General features: G+C 36.8%; 1 long non-coding RNA gene across 10 annotated transcripts in view; it reads right to left on the bottom strand.

The window, feature by feature from the left end:
- The window catches only part of LOC140526808 (uncharacterized), a 340,835-nt gene that overhangs the window by 257,792 nt on the left and 69,796 nt on the right, over positions 1 to 13,247 (bottom strand). The window lies entirely within an intron of this gene.

The following is a 13,247-nucleotide window of genomic DNA, read 5'->3' as shown; positions in this document are numbered from 1 at the left end:
AGGGATTCCTGATCAAGGACAGATCAAATACACTAGATGACTTTTGAGATCACAATTTCTTCTGAAATTCCATGGTTACAGAAGAATTCAGATAGACTCATTGACAGTCTCATTTTTCCCACCATATAACGGCTTCCTCCCATGCACAAAGTATCTAACTTGTGTATTGTCTGTAGCAGATTTTCACTGTCAGTTGGAACTTTCCCATGCTGAATAAACATATTGAGCCATATGGAGATGCCCTGCCCCATTCAAGGATATCCAGGTCACAGCCAAAAGTGTCTGTCTCTTAACTTCATTTACTTAACTTTTTATATGCTCTATAACTATGTCTACACTTCCACTAATATGTAATTTTGGCATTACACCTAATTTTCCCCACCAACCAGCAAGCTCCAAGATTGCCTTCTAGCACCACTCACAAAGCTAATTCTAAGGATATGCAAGCTAGTTTTAATCTTTTACAAATTTGTATCAGCAGTTAATAGTACCTGGCAAACAAAATGAATTTAACGCTTATTATGAACTGTTATTAGGGCAATTTATGTATATAAGATTATTTGGGGAGGCTAAGAGGAATGTAAGAATATGAAACATGTTTCAAATTCAAAACTAACCACTTTGGAGTAAGTTAGAGCCCCAGACTAGGACTTGTGAGACTTGGATTCTGGTCCTGATTGTAGCAAACTAATGATGCAACCCTGAGGAAGCACTTGCCCTGTTCTGGCCTCTAATTTCTTATACACTTCTTGTACTGGATGGTTTCTCAGATTCTCTCTTCCTCTGAAATTAGAATCCTGTTCTATGATAACATGTATGGTCTCCTCTATTAACACAGAAAATTAGCATATCCTGAACTGTGTAACAATGCCTATCCAATCAGAATTATGATTTTGTAAAATTCACTCTATTTTAATCAATAGAAATAATATCTATTACAGGGACATCAGAGTATCGGGAATAAGATACTTCTACCCTTTTGTTTATAATTCCTCTAAATGGTCAGGTACTTAAAACTGAGTATAATTGCTTTCATATCAAGACAACTTAGTAAAGTGTATATAAATAACATAATTACAGATGCTTTCTACTGTCAGGATGATGATGGAACTAGAAACTTATTATGTTGTCATACATTTCTTGCTCTAATAGAATACTAGCTCCTTGAAGGTTGAAACGATTTCATTTTTGCCTTCTTACCCCCCTGCCTAGCAGAGTACCTGACACATAATAGGTGCTCAATATGTTAGGGGCTGTCTACACTTTCACTTGACATCAGGATGATATGAATGGAACACCTGCCTATCCATCAGTGATCCTGAACTCATATTACATGACCAACCCATCTTTTTAAATCATATATTACTCTGATGTTGTCCTTTTGGTATATATGAAGAGATATATATGTATGTATACCCACACAAATTATGATTGTTTTCCTGGAATGCACATAGCACACACCTTTTCCCATGATGATTAGGTCAAGCAAAATCTAGAGAAAAATAGAACCTATTGTACCTAGTAAACATTTAACATAAACATCTGTTCAATTGCCTGGAATAGAATAAACTGGATATATGCAAATTCCATCAATCATGCTACTATTTTTGAGCCACTTCAATGTTCAACACCAGGTGGACTAAATTTTTTGTCCTTATTTTGCTCTTCTTTGTATACAAGCTAAGTAAAAGCACAGGATATAATTCTCTCTCTCTCTCTCTCTCTCTCTCTCACGCACACACACACGCACACATACACACACACACACACACACATCTTTCTTCATTTCTATGTGTACATACTCAGAATAATGATGAAGCTTTTCATGCTGCAGTCAGATTTCCAAAAGACACAGCAGCAGCACTAGAATAGTTCAATCACTTAAATTCTTGTTAGTAGATCCACATTTTCTATAACTGTTCTTTCCTTAAAAGACATGTGAAAAGCTATTACAAACTATTTTTTAGGTTAATGGACTTGAATGATTTATATTAACAAAGTACATGTTTACTTCTTGAGAATTTAGGTACAAGTCTTACCTTTTAAACATACTATATATATGATGCAAGAAAATTCCCTTTACCTTTCAGAGCCCTAAGCAGTTCTCTAAGACTATACATTTCAGAGAAGGTAACTACCTACCCTAGTAGACAGAGAACCCCACTCCTGAGAGTTCACTATACAGATGAGATCACTCTACTAATTATTGCTCCAACAATAATGAAATCACCAGTTCTTTTCCTTATAGCTTCTTCAGGGGCATATTATTCCTTCTAGAGGAATAATGTCATTTTACAAAATGAACCTATGTATCGCAGAAATTGCTTTCATTCAGTCACTATCCAATTAAATAGGAGAAAAATACACTTATTGAATGTCTACTGTGTACAAGGCACTATGCTAAGAGACTTGCAACTAAATAAGACTTGAGCCCTACTCCAAGGGGTAGTTGTGAAAGAGAAGGAGACAAATACATACCCCCAAAATACAAAATACAATATGATGGTACATAAGAAGAACAAGGAAGTGTTGTGCATATCTGTAAGGATCGCATGACCTGTAGCTGAAAGGATAAAGAAAAGTCATCTGGTAATGGTTGGGGCAGTGGATACAGTGCTGGGCCTGGAGTCAGGAAGACTCATTGGGTTCAAATCTGGCCTCAGATACTTCCGAGCTGTATGACCCAGGAAAGTCATTCAGCCCTGTTTACCTCAGTTTCCTCATTTGTAAAATGACATGAAGAAGGAAAAAGAAAACCACTCTGGTATCTCCGCCAAGAAAACCTTAAAGTAGATCACAAAGATTCAGACACAACTGAAAAACAACTGTACAAAAATCTGGTAAAAGTAACATTTGAGAGAGCCTTAAAAAAAAGCTGGATTTTGGTGGGAGGATGGAATTTCAAGTATAGTGAGAAATGTGGCCAACTTGATGGACTCAGGTAAAAATACAGTATATTCAGGTAATGGTAAGTAGGATTGCTTAACTGGGGTGTAGAGTATGCAAAAAAGAGTAGAGTAAAATAAAAGGAAAAGGGAGCTGGATCCAGTATCCAAGTTACCTCTCCATTTTGGACTTAAAGTAATGTAGACCATGTTCTCTCTTTCCTTCTCCTCTAAAGTGAACGCATATCTATATAGTTTGGGGAAGGCATAAGAATGCAATGAGTGGAAAAAATATTTGCTCTGGAGACAGGGGTCTTTGCCTGAGGAATGGTGGAGCAGTCACGTCAGCTTCTTTGCAATCATTTTCTTCATCTGTACAACGACAGGGTTAAACTAGATGACCTTTGAGGTATCAGTCAGCTCAAAAATGACTGCCAGATGATCCTATCATGCTCCTTATTCTCAGCTTTCAAATAAATCCCAGAAGATGCTATGAGATTTGGAACAATGGACCATCTTTAAACTTGTTTTCACTGTTCCATCTCTCTGAACACCTTGATGATATGGTTCAGTGAGTTCACAATGCTTAACATAACATCCTGCAGCATTACACATCTAATGGCAGGCAGTGTGCCATCCTGCACAATGAGCATTGGAACTGGAATCAAGACTTGAGCTCAAGTGATTGTCCTCCTTAGCTATCCAACCACAAGTAATACAATTACCTACCTGTGCCTCACTTTCCTTATGTGTAAAACGAGGATAATATTTATACTCCCTCTCTCACAGGGATGCTTGGAAAGGGCTATAAAGCTTGAGTTATTGTTTAAGGCAATGAGGGTTAAGTGATTTGCTCACGGTCACAGAGCTAGTATATGTCTGAGGCCAGATTTGAACTCAGGTCTTCCTGACACCAGGGTCAGTGCTCTATCCACTGTGCTACCTATCTGCTCCAGTTTGAGTTATTATTAATATTTTTTGCAATGATGAATCTAAAGTATAAATATGTAATAATAGATAGCATTTATATAGTGGGGCTTATTTTTGGAGGATTCTCATTTGGTCATTTGTTTCTTTTGCGTCTTCCTTTCTGACTGAAGCCTACAGGTTCAGGAGTTATTTATAACCTGACCCCACTGCTGTTCAGCACAGAAGCTTTGAACTATTTCATTTGTGATCCAAACCAGTTGACCCCTCCTTAGTCAGTCTGGTGGTCCCCCATTCCCAGGGACTCACCATATTGGTATCAAACACACTGTGGCAGCTCCATCAGCTTTAACCCCACTGCAGATCAGAAACTACTCAACTTGAGTTCAGACTTGCCATTTTCAGAGACTAACAAGCTTGTGATGGCACATCCTGTTTATGTAATACTTCAAGGTTTGCAAAGTACTTTACATAAGTAATTGGGAGCTAGTGCAAGAAAGCCCCCATCAGCTGGCTATGCTAATGCAACTTCCTTCTGTGGAGATGCTGGGAGGCCTGGCCAGAGGATACTCACTACACATATTATATCGTTCAGTACTCACAACAATCCTGTGAGAGATGCGATAATCTTATTATCCCCATGCTATAGATAAACTGAGTCTAGTTAAGTGATTTGCCTAAGAGTAACAACTAGTAGGCAAGTTTTGAATCCAAGTCTCCTGACTCCAAGCCAGTGCTCTATCCACTGTACCACCTAACTTTTGTGGTTTTTGTTCAGTTGTTTCGTGTCCAATTCTCCATGACCTCATTTGGGGTTTTCTTGGCAAAGATACAGGAGCAGTTTGCCATTTGCTTCTCTAGATAATTTTACAGATGAGGAAACTGAGATAAACAGGAATAAGTGACTTGCCTGGGGTCACATAGCTAGTAAGTGTCTGAAGCTGGATTTGAACTGAGGTCTTCCTGTCTCCAAGTCCAGCACTCTATCCACTGTGCCCCCTAGGTGCCCACCATCTAATTGCCATTCCCAAAGAATGTGTGGAGACTCAGCACATTCCCAAAAAGTCTATAAGGAAGTTGACATGATACAGGGAATACAGTCCAACTTAACTCTAATATAACTGTGATGTAAGACGAGAATGATAATGGGATCTGATCTTGACCCTTGACATTGAACTGCTGTGGAAACTTACAGATCAACTTCTTCATCTGCACAAGGGGAATTAAAAATATGTATGCCCTACCAATGTAACAGGATAGTAGAGAAGATCAGATAATATAATATATGATAATGATAAGGTATTGACCTGTGATATAACATTAACTTAGGAAGATCCCAAGGAGGAAATTCAGTTACCAATAGATGTTGGCATCATTTTTGCAATTAGTTGTCTTGTACACTGAGATACTGAGTACTGTACCCAGAGTCTTATAGCAAGAGTGTATAAGAGTTGAGGCTTGAACACAGATCTTCCTGGCTTCATGGTTGTCTCTCCACTATGCCTAGTTGCCTCTCACATGAAAGTATTCTGAAAAATAATCAAGTACCACACAAATATACAGTATCGTTGTTGTTTTTGTTTTGTTTTGTTTTTCTTAACAACAATTGCCAGTGTTTATGTATTATTCCAAGTGTCTGAATCCCAGTCTGGAAAATCAGGCAAGAATTCTTTTGAAGACAAGCTTTTTTCTTCATGACCTTTTAGTGTTTCCTTATTATTTCCATTCTGGCCCTAAGTACTGCAAAAACAGCCACTCTCAGAACTCTTTCACACCTCTGCTTCCCATTTTGGCCAGACTCTGCAGTCAGAGAGGTGTGTTAAGATAGTCAGGGGAAAAGTGCATTAGATGCTACTAAGTGTGAATTGGGAATAAAGACGTGGGCTGAGAGTCACATGGTGATGACTTCTTGGCATGAGATGAAGGATACTCCTTGCAGAACAGCAATGAAGCAGTGTTTCTTCTGAATTTACCTGAGCTGAATCAATTGCTCCTGATAACTGTTATAACCATTATTTGTGGTACCCTTGAGCTTCATTCATATCTGTAATCCTGCTTCCTATGACGTGCAATTAATGTTTCACAGCTGTCAGGAAGGGAGATAATGAAATTTAATATGAAAAAAGAGAGATACAGTCCAATCCCACCAGACAAACTGAGAAGGGTCAAATGATCAGATCATTAATAACTTTACAAATAAAAAGCTATTATTGAAAAAGTCTTATAAATTTCAAGGAACGATGAAGTACAGTAGATAGATAACTGGCATCATAAGCCAGAAAGACTTGGGTTTGAGTCATATCTCTTAACCAATATTGGCTCTGTTACACTGAGCAAGTCACTTCATTTATCAGTGCTCTAGGAAATTCTTGAAGGATTTAAGTTGCAGAAGGGGTACTGATCTGCATTGGTTAGAGGGAGTTTCCACATCTGAGGGTTTCTATAACAGTGAAATCATAGGTCCAAGGCATATTCCAGTAGAAAGCTTCAACAGCAAATCTTGTGCCAATCTACTAAGCAAATATTCTAACAAAAGCTCAAATCAGACTGATGAGCATGATGTGGCATAGTGAAAAGAACCTTAGAATTGGAGTCAGAAGACCTACACTCAGATTCTAATGATCTAGATGCAGATTTGAAAAACTTAGGATCTAGTCTTTGCTACCTCATTAGCTCTGGGACCTTGGCCAAGACAGATTAATAATGCCAACCTCACAAAATTGTTGTAATAATTAGGATGGTATTTAACTACAAAATACTATTTAACTAGAAATAGAGGCATGCTTCTAGATATAAAGAAAAAGAAAAAGAACACAGTCAAGTTCTTCTAGAGAGAGAAAGTATCTTAGCATCTCCCTCTAACCTAGCTTAACCTTTTCTTTGATACTGTCTTCTTTCTAGGTTTTCATGATAATATCCTCTCTTTGTTCTCCTCCTATTTTCTGACAGTTATTTCTCAGTCATTTTTTGCAGGACCTTGATCCAGGATATGTCTGTCTCCCAAGACTATACAAGACTTTCTTCTTTTCTCCATCTATATTACGTCCCTTCATCAGTTCCATTGTATTAAATTATCATCTTTATGCAGGTAAGTCTTAGATATATTTGTCCAGCCCTAACCTCTCTCCCAATCCCCAGTCTTGCGCCTCCAGCTGCCTACTGGACTTTTGATTGGATCTTTTAAGTATTTTAAGCTCAACATATTCAAAAATGAATTCATTTTCCCCCAAAATTCTTACTTCTTCCTAACTTTCATATTACAATTAAAAGTACCACCAATCCTCCTAGCCACACAATCCTGCAATTTAGTCTACATCCTCAATTCCTTACCCCTTCCCCAATCAAGTCAAGTCCTATTCTTTCTCAGTAACATCTCATGTTTATCACCCTTCTCTTCTGCTACTGCCTCCACCTCAAGCCTGTATTATTAGACTACCCTGTCACAGATCTCATCCCTCTTCAGTTCATCCTCCACTCAGCTGTCAAAGTGATCTTCCAAACAAGCAGATCCGACCACGCTTCTATTCAATACACTCTAGTGACTATCATATCTAGAATCAAATATAAAATCCTCAGTCTGGTTTGCCAAACCTTTCATAACCTCACTCTTTTCCTCCCTTTCCAGTCTTCTTACACCTCACTCATCCCATATATTTTGTGATCTACTTTGCTGTTCTTTGAACAAGATGCTCCATCTCGTGTTTTCACTGGCTGCCTCTCTCACCTAAAACTCTCACATGACTTACCTCAACCTCCTCACTTCCCAGCTTCCTCTAAGTCTTAACTAAAGTCCTACCTTCTATAGGAAGCCTGTCCTGATCCTCCTTCATCTTAATGCCTTCCCTCTGAGATTACCTCCAATTCACTCTGTATATATACATGCTGCCTCCCTCATTAAACTGTGAATTCCATGAGAGCAGGGTTTTGCTTTGTTTTTTCCACTCTTTGTATCCCCAGCACTGAGAACATAGTAGGTGCTGAGTAAATGCTAGCTGCCTAACTAACTGGTAGGCTTGGATCAGCTTTCTTCAGTTATCAAGAGGTTAGCAAAAGTTACAAAATATAGCAAATGGAATAGGGAACAAAACCAGGAAAAATAGAGAAGGTACCTTGGAGAAGGTACTCCTTCAAATAAAATTAATGCCAATGTTAAGGTACATTAACTTTAAGGTGTTTTGCTGATGCCTTCAGACTTTTAAGGGCCATTTGAAATCAGTGAATTATTTACAGGAAAAGGTTATAAGCATTTAAAGGAATCAAGGACCCTCTTTTTTACAGGAAATATAAAGGACTTTTCCACCCTAGAATACCTTTGAGTATGTAATTAAAAGGAAGAAAGTCTTCATGCCTCTCTGATCCTGACAGCCAGAACTCCTGTGTCTTTTTTTTTCGAACTTAAGGGAGGAAGAGGAACAAGCGGGAACCTAAAACCACCAAGTTCAACTCCACAGGCCAAAGCCTAAAAATAGGTCAGACTCTGCTTTCTTACGGAAAGAAATATAAAGTAAGAAAGAAAAAAACAGAAGATCTGAACTGCATTTCAAAGTTGTCTGAATTTAGTGCCAAGAACCCAAGGCAGCCTAGTATTTAGAGGCCTCTTGTGAACCATTTCTGGCTCCTTACAGTCACTAGTGACTGAGTACACCATGCTGGGAAGTAATGTTAAAAAATGAAAAAGATTCTTTAACTTCACAGGCATTTAGTTGATTTAACCATTATTTAAATATACACCTTTCAATAAATACTCTAAAGTCTCTTTTCAGCTAATGAAGCTTTTACAAATATCCACTATCAGTAATGGAGAACCTAAACAGAAATACACAAGGATATTACATAGGTATATATGTATGCGTGTGTGTGTAATGTACACATGTATGTTCATATATATATGCATGTTTATACCTACATAGCCTTGATACCTACATGTCTGTATCTATCCGTATCCCTGCCACAAATCTTTTCCAGCTTCAGCCCATCTTCTACTCAGCTGCCAAATTCATCTTCCAAAAATGCAGGTCTGACCACATTGTCCCTCTATTCAATAAACTCTAGGGACTCCCTATCACATCTGGGATCAAGTATAAAATCCTCAGTTTGACTTTCAATGTTTTTCATAATCTCACCCTTCCTCCCTTTCCAATCTTCTTACACCTCATTCACCCCATGTATTTGGTGATCCAGTGGCATTGCCTTCCTTACTGATCTTTGAATAAGATTCTTCATCTCCTGATTCTGTTTGTAGATAGATAGACAGACAGACAGACAGAGAGATAGATAGATATAGACATATAGATAGATGATAGACAGACAGATAGATAGATGATAGACAGATAGACATAGACATGTGGGTATACATATATATACTCATGTGTGCATATTTGTGTGAAGGTTATAATTTAGGAATCAAAACACAATACCTGTTTTTTGTTATTTTCTTTTTATGTGGCATGTAGATAATGATGTACGGATTATGATTTGGAAGTTTTCTTTAACATTTGTCACTCTGTCATTCATAGAAATGCGTGTTATTTAAGGTCAAACTCAAGAACACCTGACTTTATACTTAACTGATTTTCCAGATGGATTAGACCCCTGCCATGATCAGTTCATCAGAACCTAAATGCTTCCTTAGAGAACATGATGTGATCTTTGTGAAACATTGTGAGTCAGAAAATAGTACTCCTTAAGCATTTGCTTACTCATTCAGCATTCAACATTTATTGAGCACTTATTACTATACTAGCAAATGAGAGATTGGCAGGGATATAGACATAAATATGAATATGACATGGGCCTTGCCCACAGCATGGAAGATGACATATCTAAAAATAACCACAATAAAAGGAAAGAAAAGCTCTTTAGGAAATGCAAAAAAAAAATGCTGGGGGATGTCACAAGAAGGGGAGACAATGACTTGGAGCATGTCCAAAGTACCCCAGAGAAGGACTGAGAGGGGGAAAAACCAAGTCACATGAAGAGGGGATGATGAATATGGACAAAAGAATACTAAGAGGAGAGATTCCTAACCTTTTGAGGGTTATGGATCCCTGGCAGTCTGTTGAAGCCTATGACTCCCTTCTCAGACTATTTTTAAATTAATAAAATACATTGAATTAAGAAGAAAACCAATTACCTTGAAATATAGTTCTTAAAATACTTTTTTAAAATATAGGTTTATGAAGACTGGATTAAGGACCCCTTCCCTTGGAGGAGACATGATTACAGTCTTCAAATATTTGAAGGGCAGTCATATAGAAAAATGGATAGGATTAATTCAATGTGGGTCCAGAGGGCAGAACTGGAAGTAGTTAGTGGAAATTAGTGGAGGATTTCCTGGATCAGTGGTCAGTTCCCTATTTACTACCCCATAGCTTCCTCTCTGATACACACACACATATATATATACACATACACATACACACACCTTTAGTAGAGTACATATATTTGTGTATGTACACATACATCAAACACACACATACATGGATATATGCAAACATGAATGTATATAGAAGTAGATTATATACAAGCCTATACATATGCATAAATATGCATATCTTTATCCAGTATATACTTTTGGGACACCATATGTGTGTGTGTGTGTGTGTGTGTGTGTGTGTGTGTGTGTGTATACTAAGGCATCAAGGAACTGTGGAGGCAGTGTCAATACCAATGACATCAAAGATTCTTAAAATATACCTGTAGGAATATTCTGGAATTCCCTCCAAAGTTCTCTTAGGGGATCCCCACCGGACATTTATTCTAACCACCACGTGTGACGATTTCCATTCTCATGATTTCCACACAGCTAGTCTCCTAGGCTTCCGAGACATATGTCCTTTATTTCTTCACCAAGTTTTTGTCTCCATTCCAGCCCAGATGCTCTCTTTCCAATGAATCCCCCAGACCCAAATACCCTTCGAAATCAAAGATAAATCTGGGCAGTAATAGGATATGAGCGTATTTTGTATATTATTAAGGGTTTCAGTTAAAATGTCTTTGAAAAAAATGTTTAAATCCTCCTAGGTAATGAATAATGTCACTTGCAAAAAAATACTCAAATCTATATGATTCCCCATTTTTTTTGTCAAGTTGATTTTTAGATACCAGCAGTCAAATGATTCCTGAAAACAGGAACTATTCAATAATATTTCTCTAAGTATTAATCTCCCATAACACTTACAGAACATTGCCATGCATAAAAGCAATGACAATACTTTGGAAACCTGTTTAGACATAGTCCCCAAGAGGAACACAGTGGTAGCTTGAGTACATTTGTCCATCACCCTGGGCCAGTCTTTTCATTTGTAAAATGAGAAGGTGAGACTGTGTGTGATCTACAAAGTGACTTCTAGCTTGGGGTAGGATAATTATGTAAGGGATGTATTTTTTGTACGGTTCACTCTCGTCTATCAATGTTGTATTAGGTCTCCCTTATCACGATGTCTCATTTGACTTCATGCAAAGATAGTTCAGTTCCCCTTACTGTTTTCTATTTCATGCCATTACCAAAATTTTATAATCATTTACAAGTTCTTTCTGCAATCCTTTATCTCTAACCTTCTAAATTCACAAATCAAAAAGCCAACAGGTGCTAGAAACCTATGTCATTGTTTGTCTAGTAACAGAATTCTTTCTCACCTATAGAATTACAGCTTGGGACTAACCCTTGAAGTCACTGTGCACTTTCCTTGACCTAAGGGAAACACCTGTTCTCTGGGTTTTCCCATGCAGTAATCACAAATCATACAGGAAGGTAGAGGCTATCACAATGGAAATAGTTTTTAAAACAACAGCAACAACCTTGAAACTTGAAAAATTTAGTGGAGGAAATGAATGATTTTATGCCTATTTTTCTCCAAGCATGTCTCTATGTTTCTCGTTTAAAAATATTCTATCAGATTTGAATAGCCTATTTAAAAATGAATGATTTATTTTGTCTGTCTTACTTGAGATGAATAGACATAATCATATGTCACTGCCTTCTAGTACTCAAAAAAATTTTTAAATGTTTTCCCCTGGGATGAACATTCTGCTTTATTTTACATTGCTATATGCTTTACAAGATTTTTAAGTTTTCCTAAAAATGTCTAAAAATGAGATAAATTTATCTCAGAACACATAACTTGTCTGATAAATTAAAGAAAAAATAAGGAAGTGATTTTCACTTGGATTTATTTCACATCTGAGATTCAGATCCTCTCCTTGGTCTATTGCAATCTAGGTAATCAACTTCCAGACCCAACATAGCAAAAAAACATTTGGTAAAGTGCAGACTACAGTATATGCATCTAACAACTGGCCATGTAGTATAATAGATAATGGCATGGATTAGATGAGAGTCAGGAAACTCAACTTCATATTCCTGGCTCTTCTAATCGTTGTGTGATAGAAGGCAAGTCACTTCACTACTTTGAACCTTACATCCCTTGTTTGTAAAATGAGGGGGTTGGAAAATATATGGTCTTTAAGATCATTTTTCAGCTCTGATATTCTATGAGCCATATTCTCAGATTATGATTGTTTCATCTAATATTTCAGTTAATTCTAAATAAATTTCAATATTAAACCTATAAAATATTTTTAAAGTTCTGAGAAATTTGTCATTCACCTAAAATAAATACATAATAAATGTTTACATATGCATTCACATACATGTACTTATGCATGCATATATGTGTGTTCCTACATAGAATTGAACAACTTGATCCTGGAAGAACTTTACTAACTCTAATTGGTAAAAAGAGTATCAATTAAGAATTTCTGCATACATATCTTTGTTCATATAGGAGGTAGTATATATTAAAGAAGATTTTAACATACCCTAGTGCATTTTAATTATAAATTTTCTATTTCTTACAATGTTTGCTTTCATAGCAAGAGAATCAATTTTGAAAAATACCATAAATGACCATGAGCTTAAACAATATATCAGGTGACCACTTGACTCAAAAGCTCATCTCTGAAAAAGCTGGGCACAAAAAAAGAGCAATTTTGTTACTACCTTACTCAATTATATTTGTATCATATATGTACATATATCTTAAAAACTCTATGTAACAGAGTTTTACAGTTTTCTTTCTTGTTCTTTGTGTATTGAAATGTTTAAATTTGTTCATGATTGTTTGGGTCACAATTAAAGAGAAAAATTTGTAAATATACTAGAAAGGAGCTATTACAGCACAATATGTTTCATGAAACTTGCCACTTCTAGAAGATTAAAATCAGAATAGAAGGGAAGGGGTCACTTGGATTGCCTGTTTTATATATATATATATAAAACATGCACACACATACATGCAAATGTACTTTGTATGTATGTGTGTAGACATGTATATGTATGTGTATATCAAGTGTTATTGTCCCTAGTCATTTTCCTGATTTCCAGGAATGGAGTGCCCAAACTGGATTTTAACAACACAGTTGTTATAACAGCGT

This window comes from Notamacropus eugenii, chromosome 2, assembly GCF_028372415.1.
Source record: "Notamacropus eugenii isolate mMacEug1 chromosome 2, mMacEug1.pri_v2, whole genome shotgun sequence".
NCBI classification, from domain to species: domain Eukaryota; kingdom Metazoa; phylum Chordata; class Mammalia; order Diprotodontia; family Macropodidae; genus Notamacropus; species Notamacropus eugenii.
This window is presented reverse-complemented; position numbering and strand designations above follow the sequence as displayed.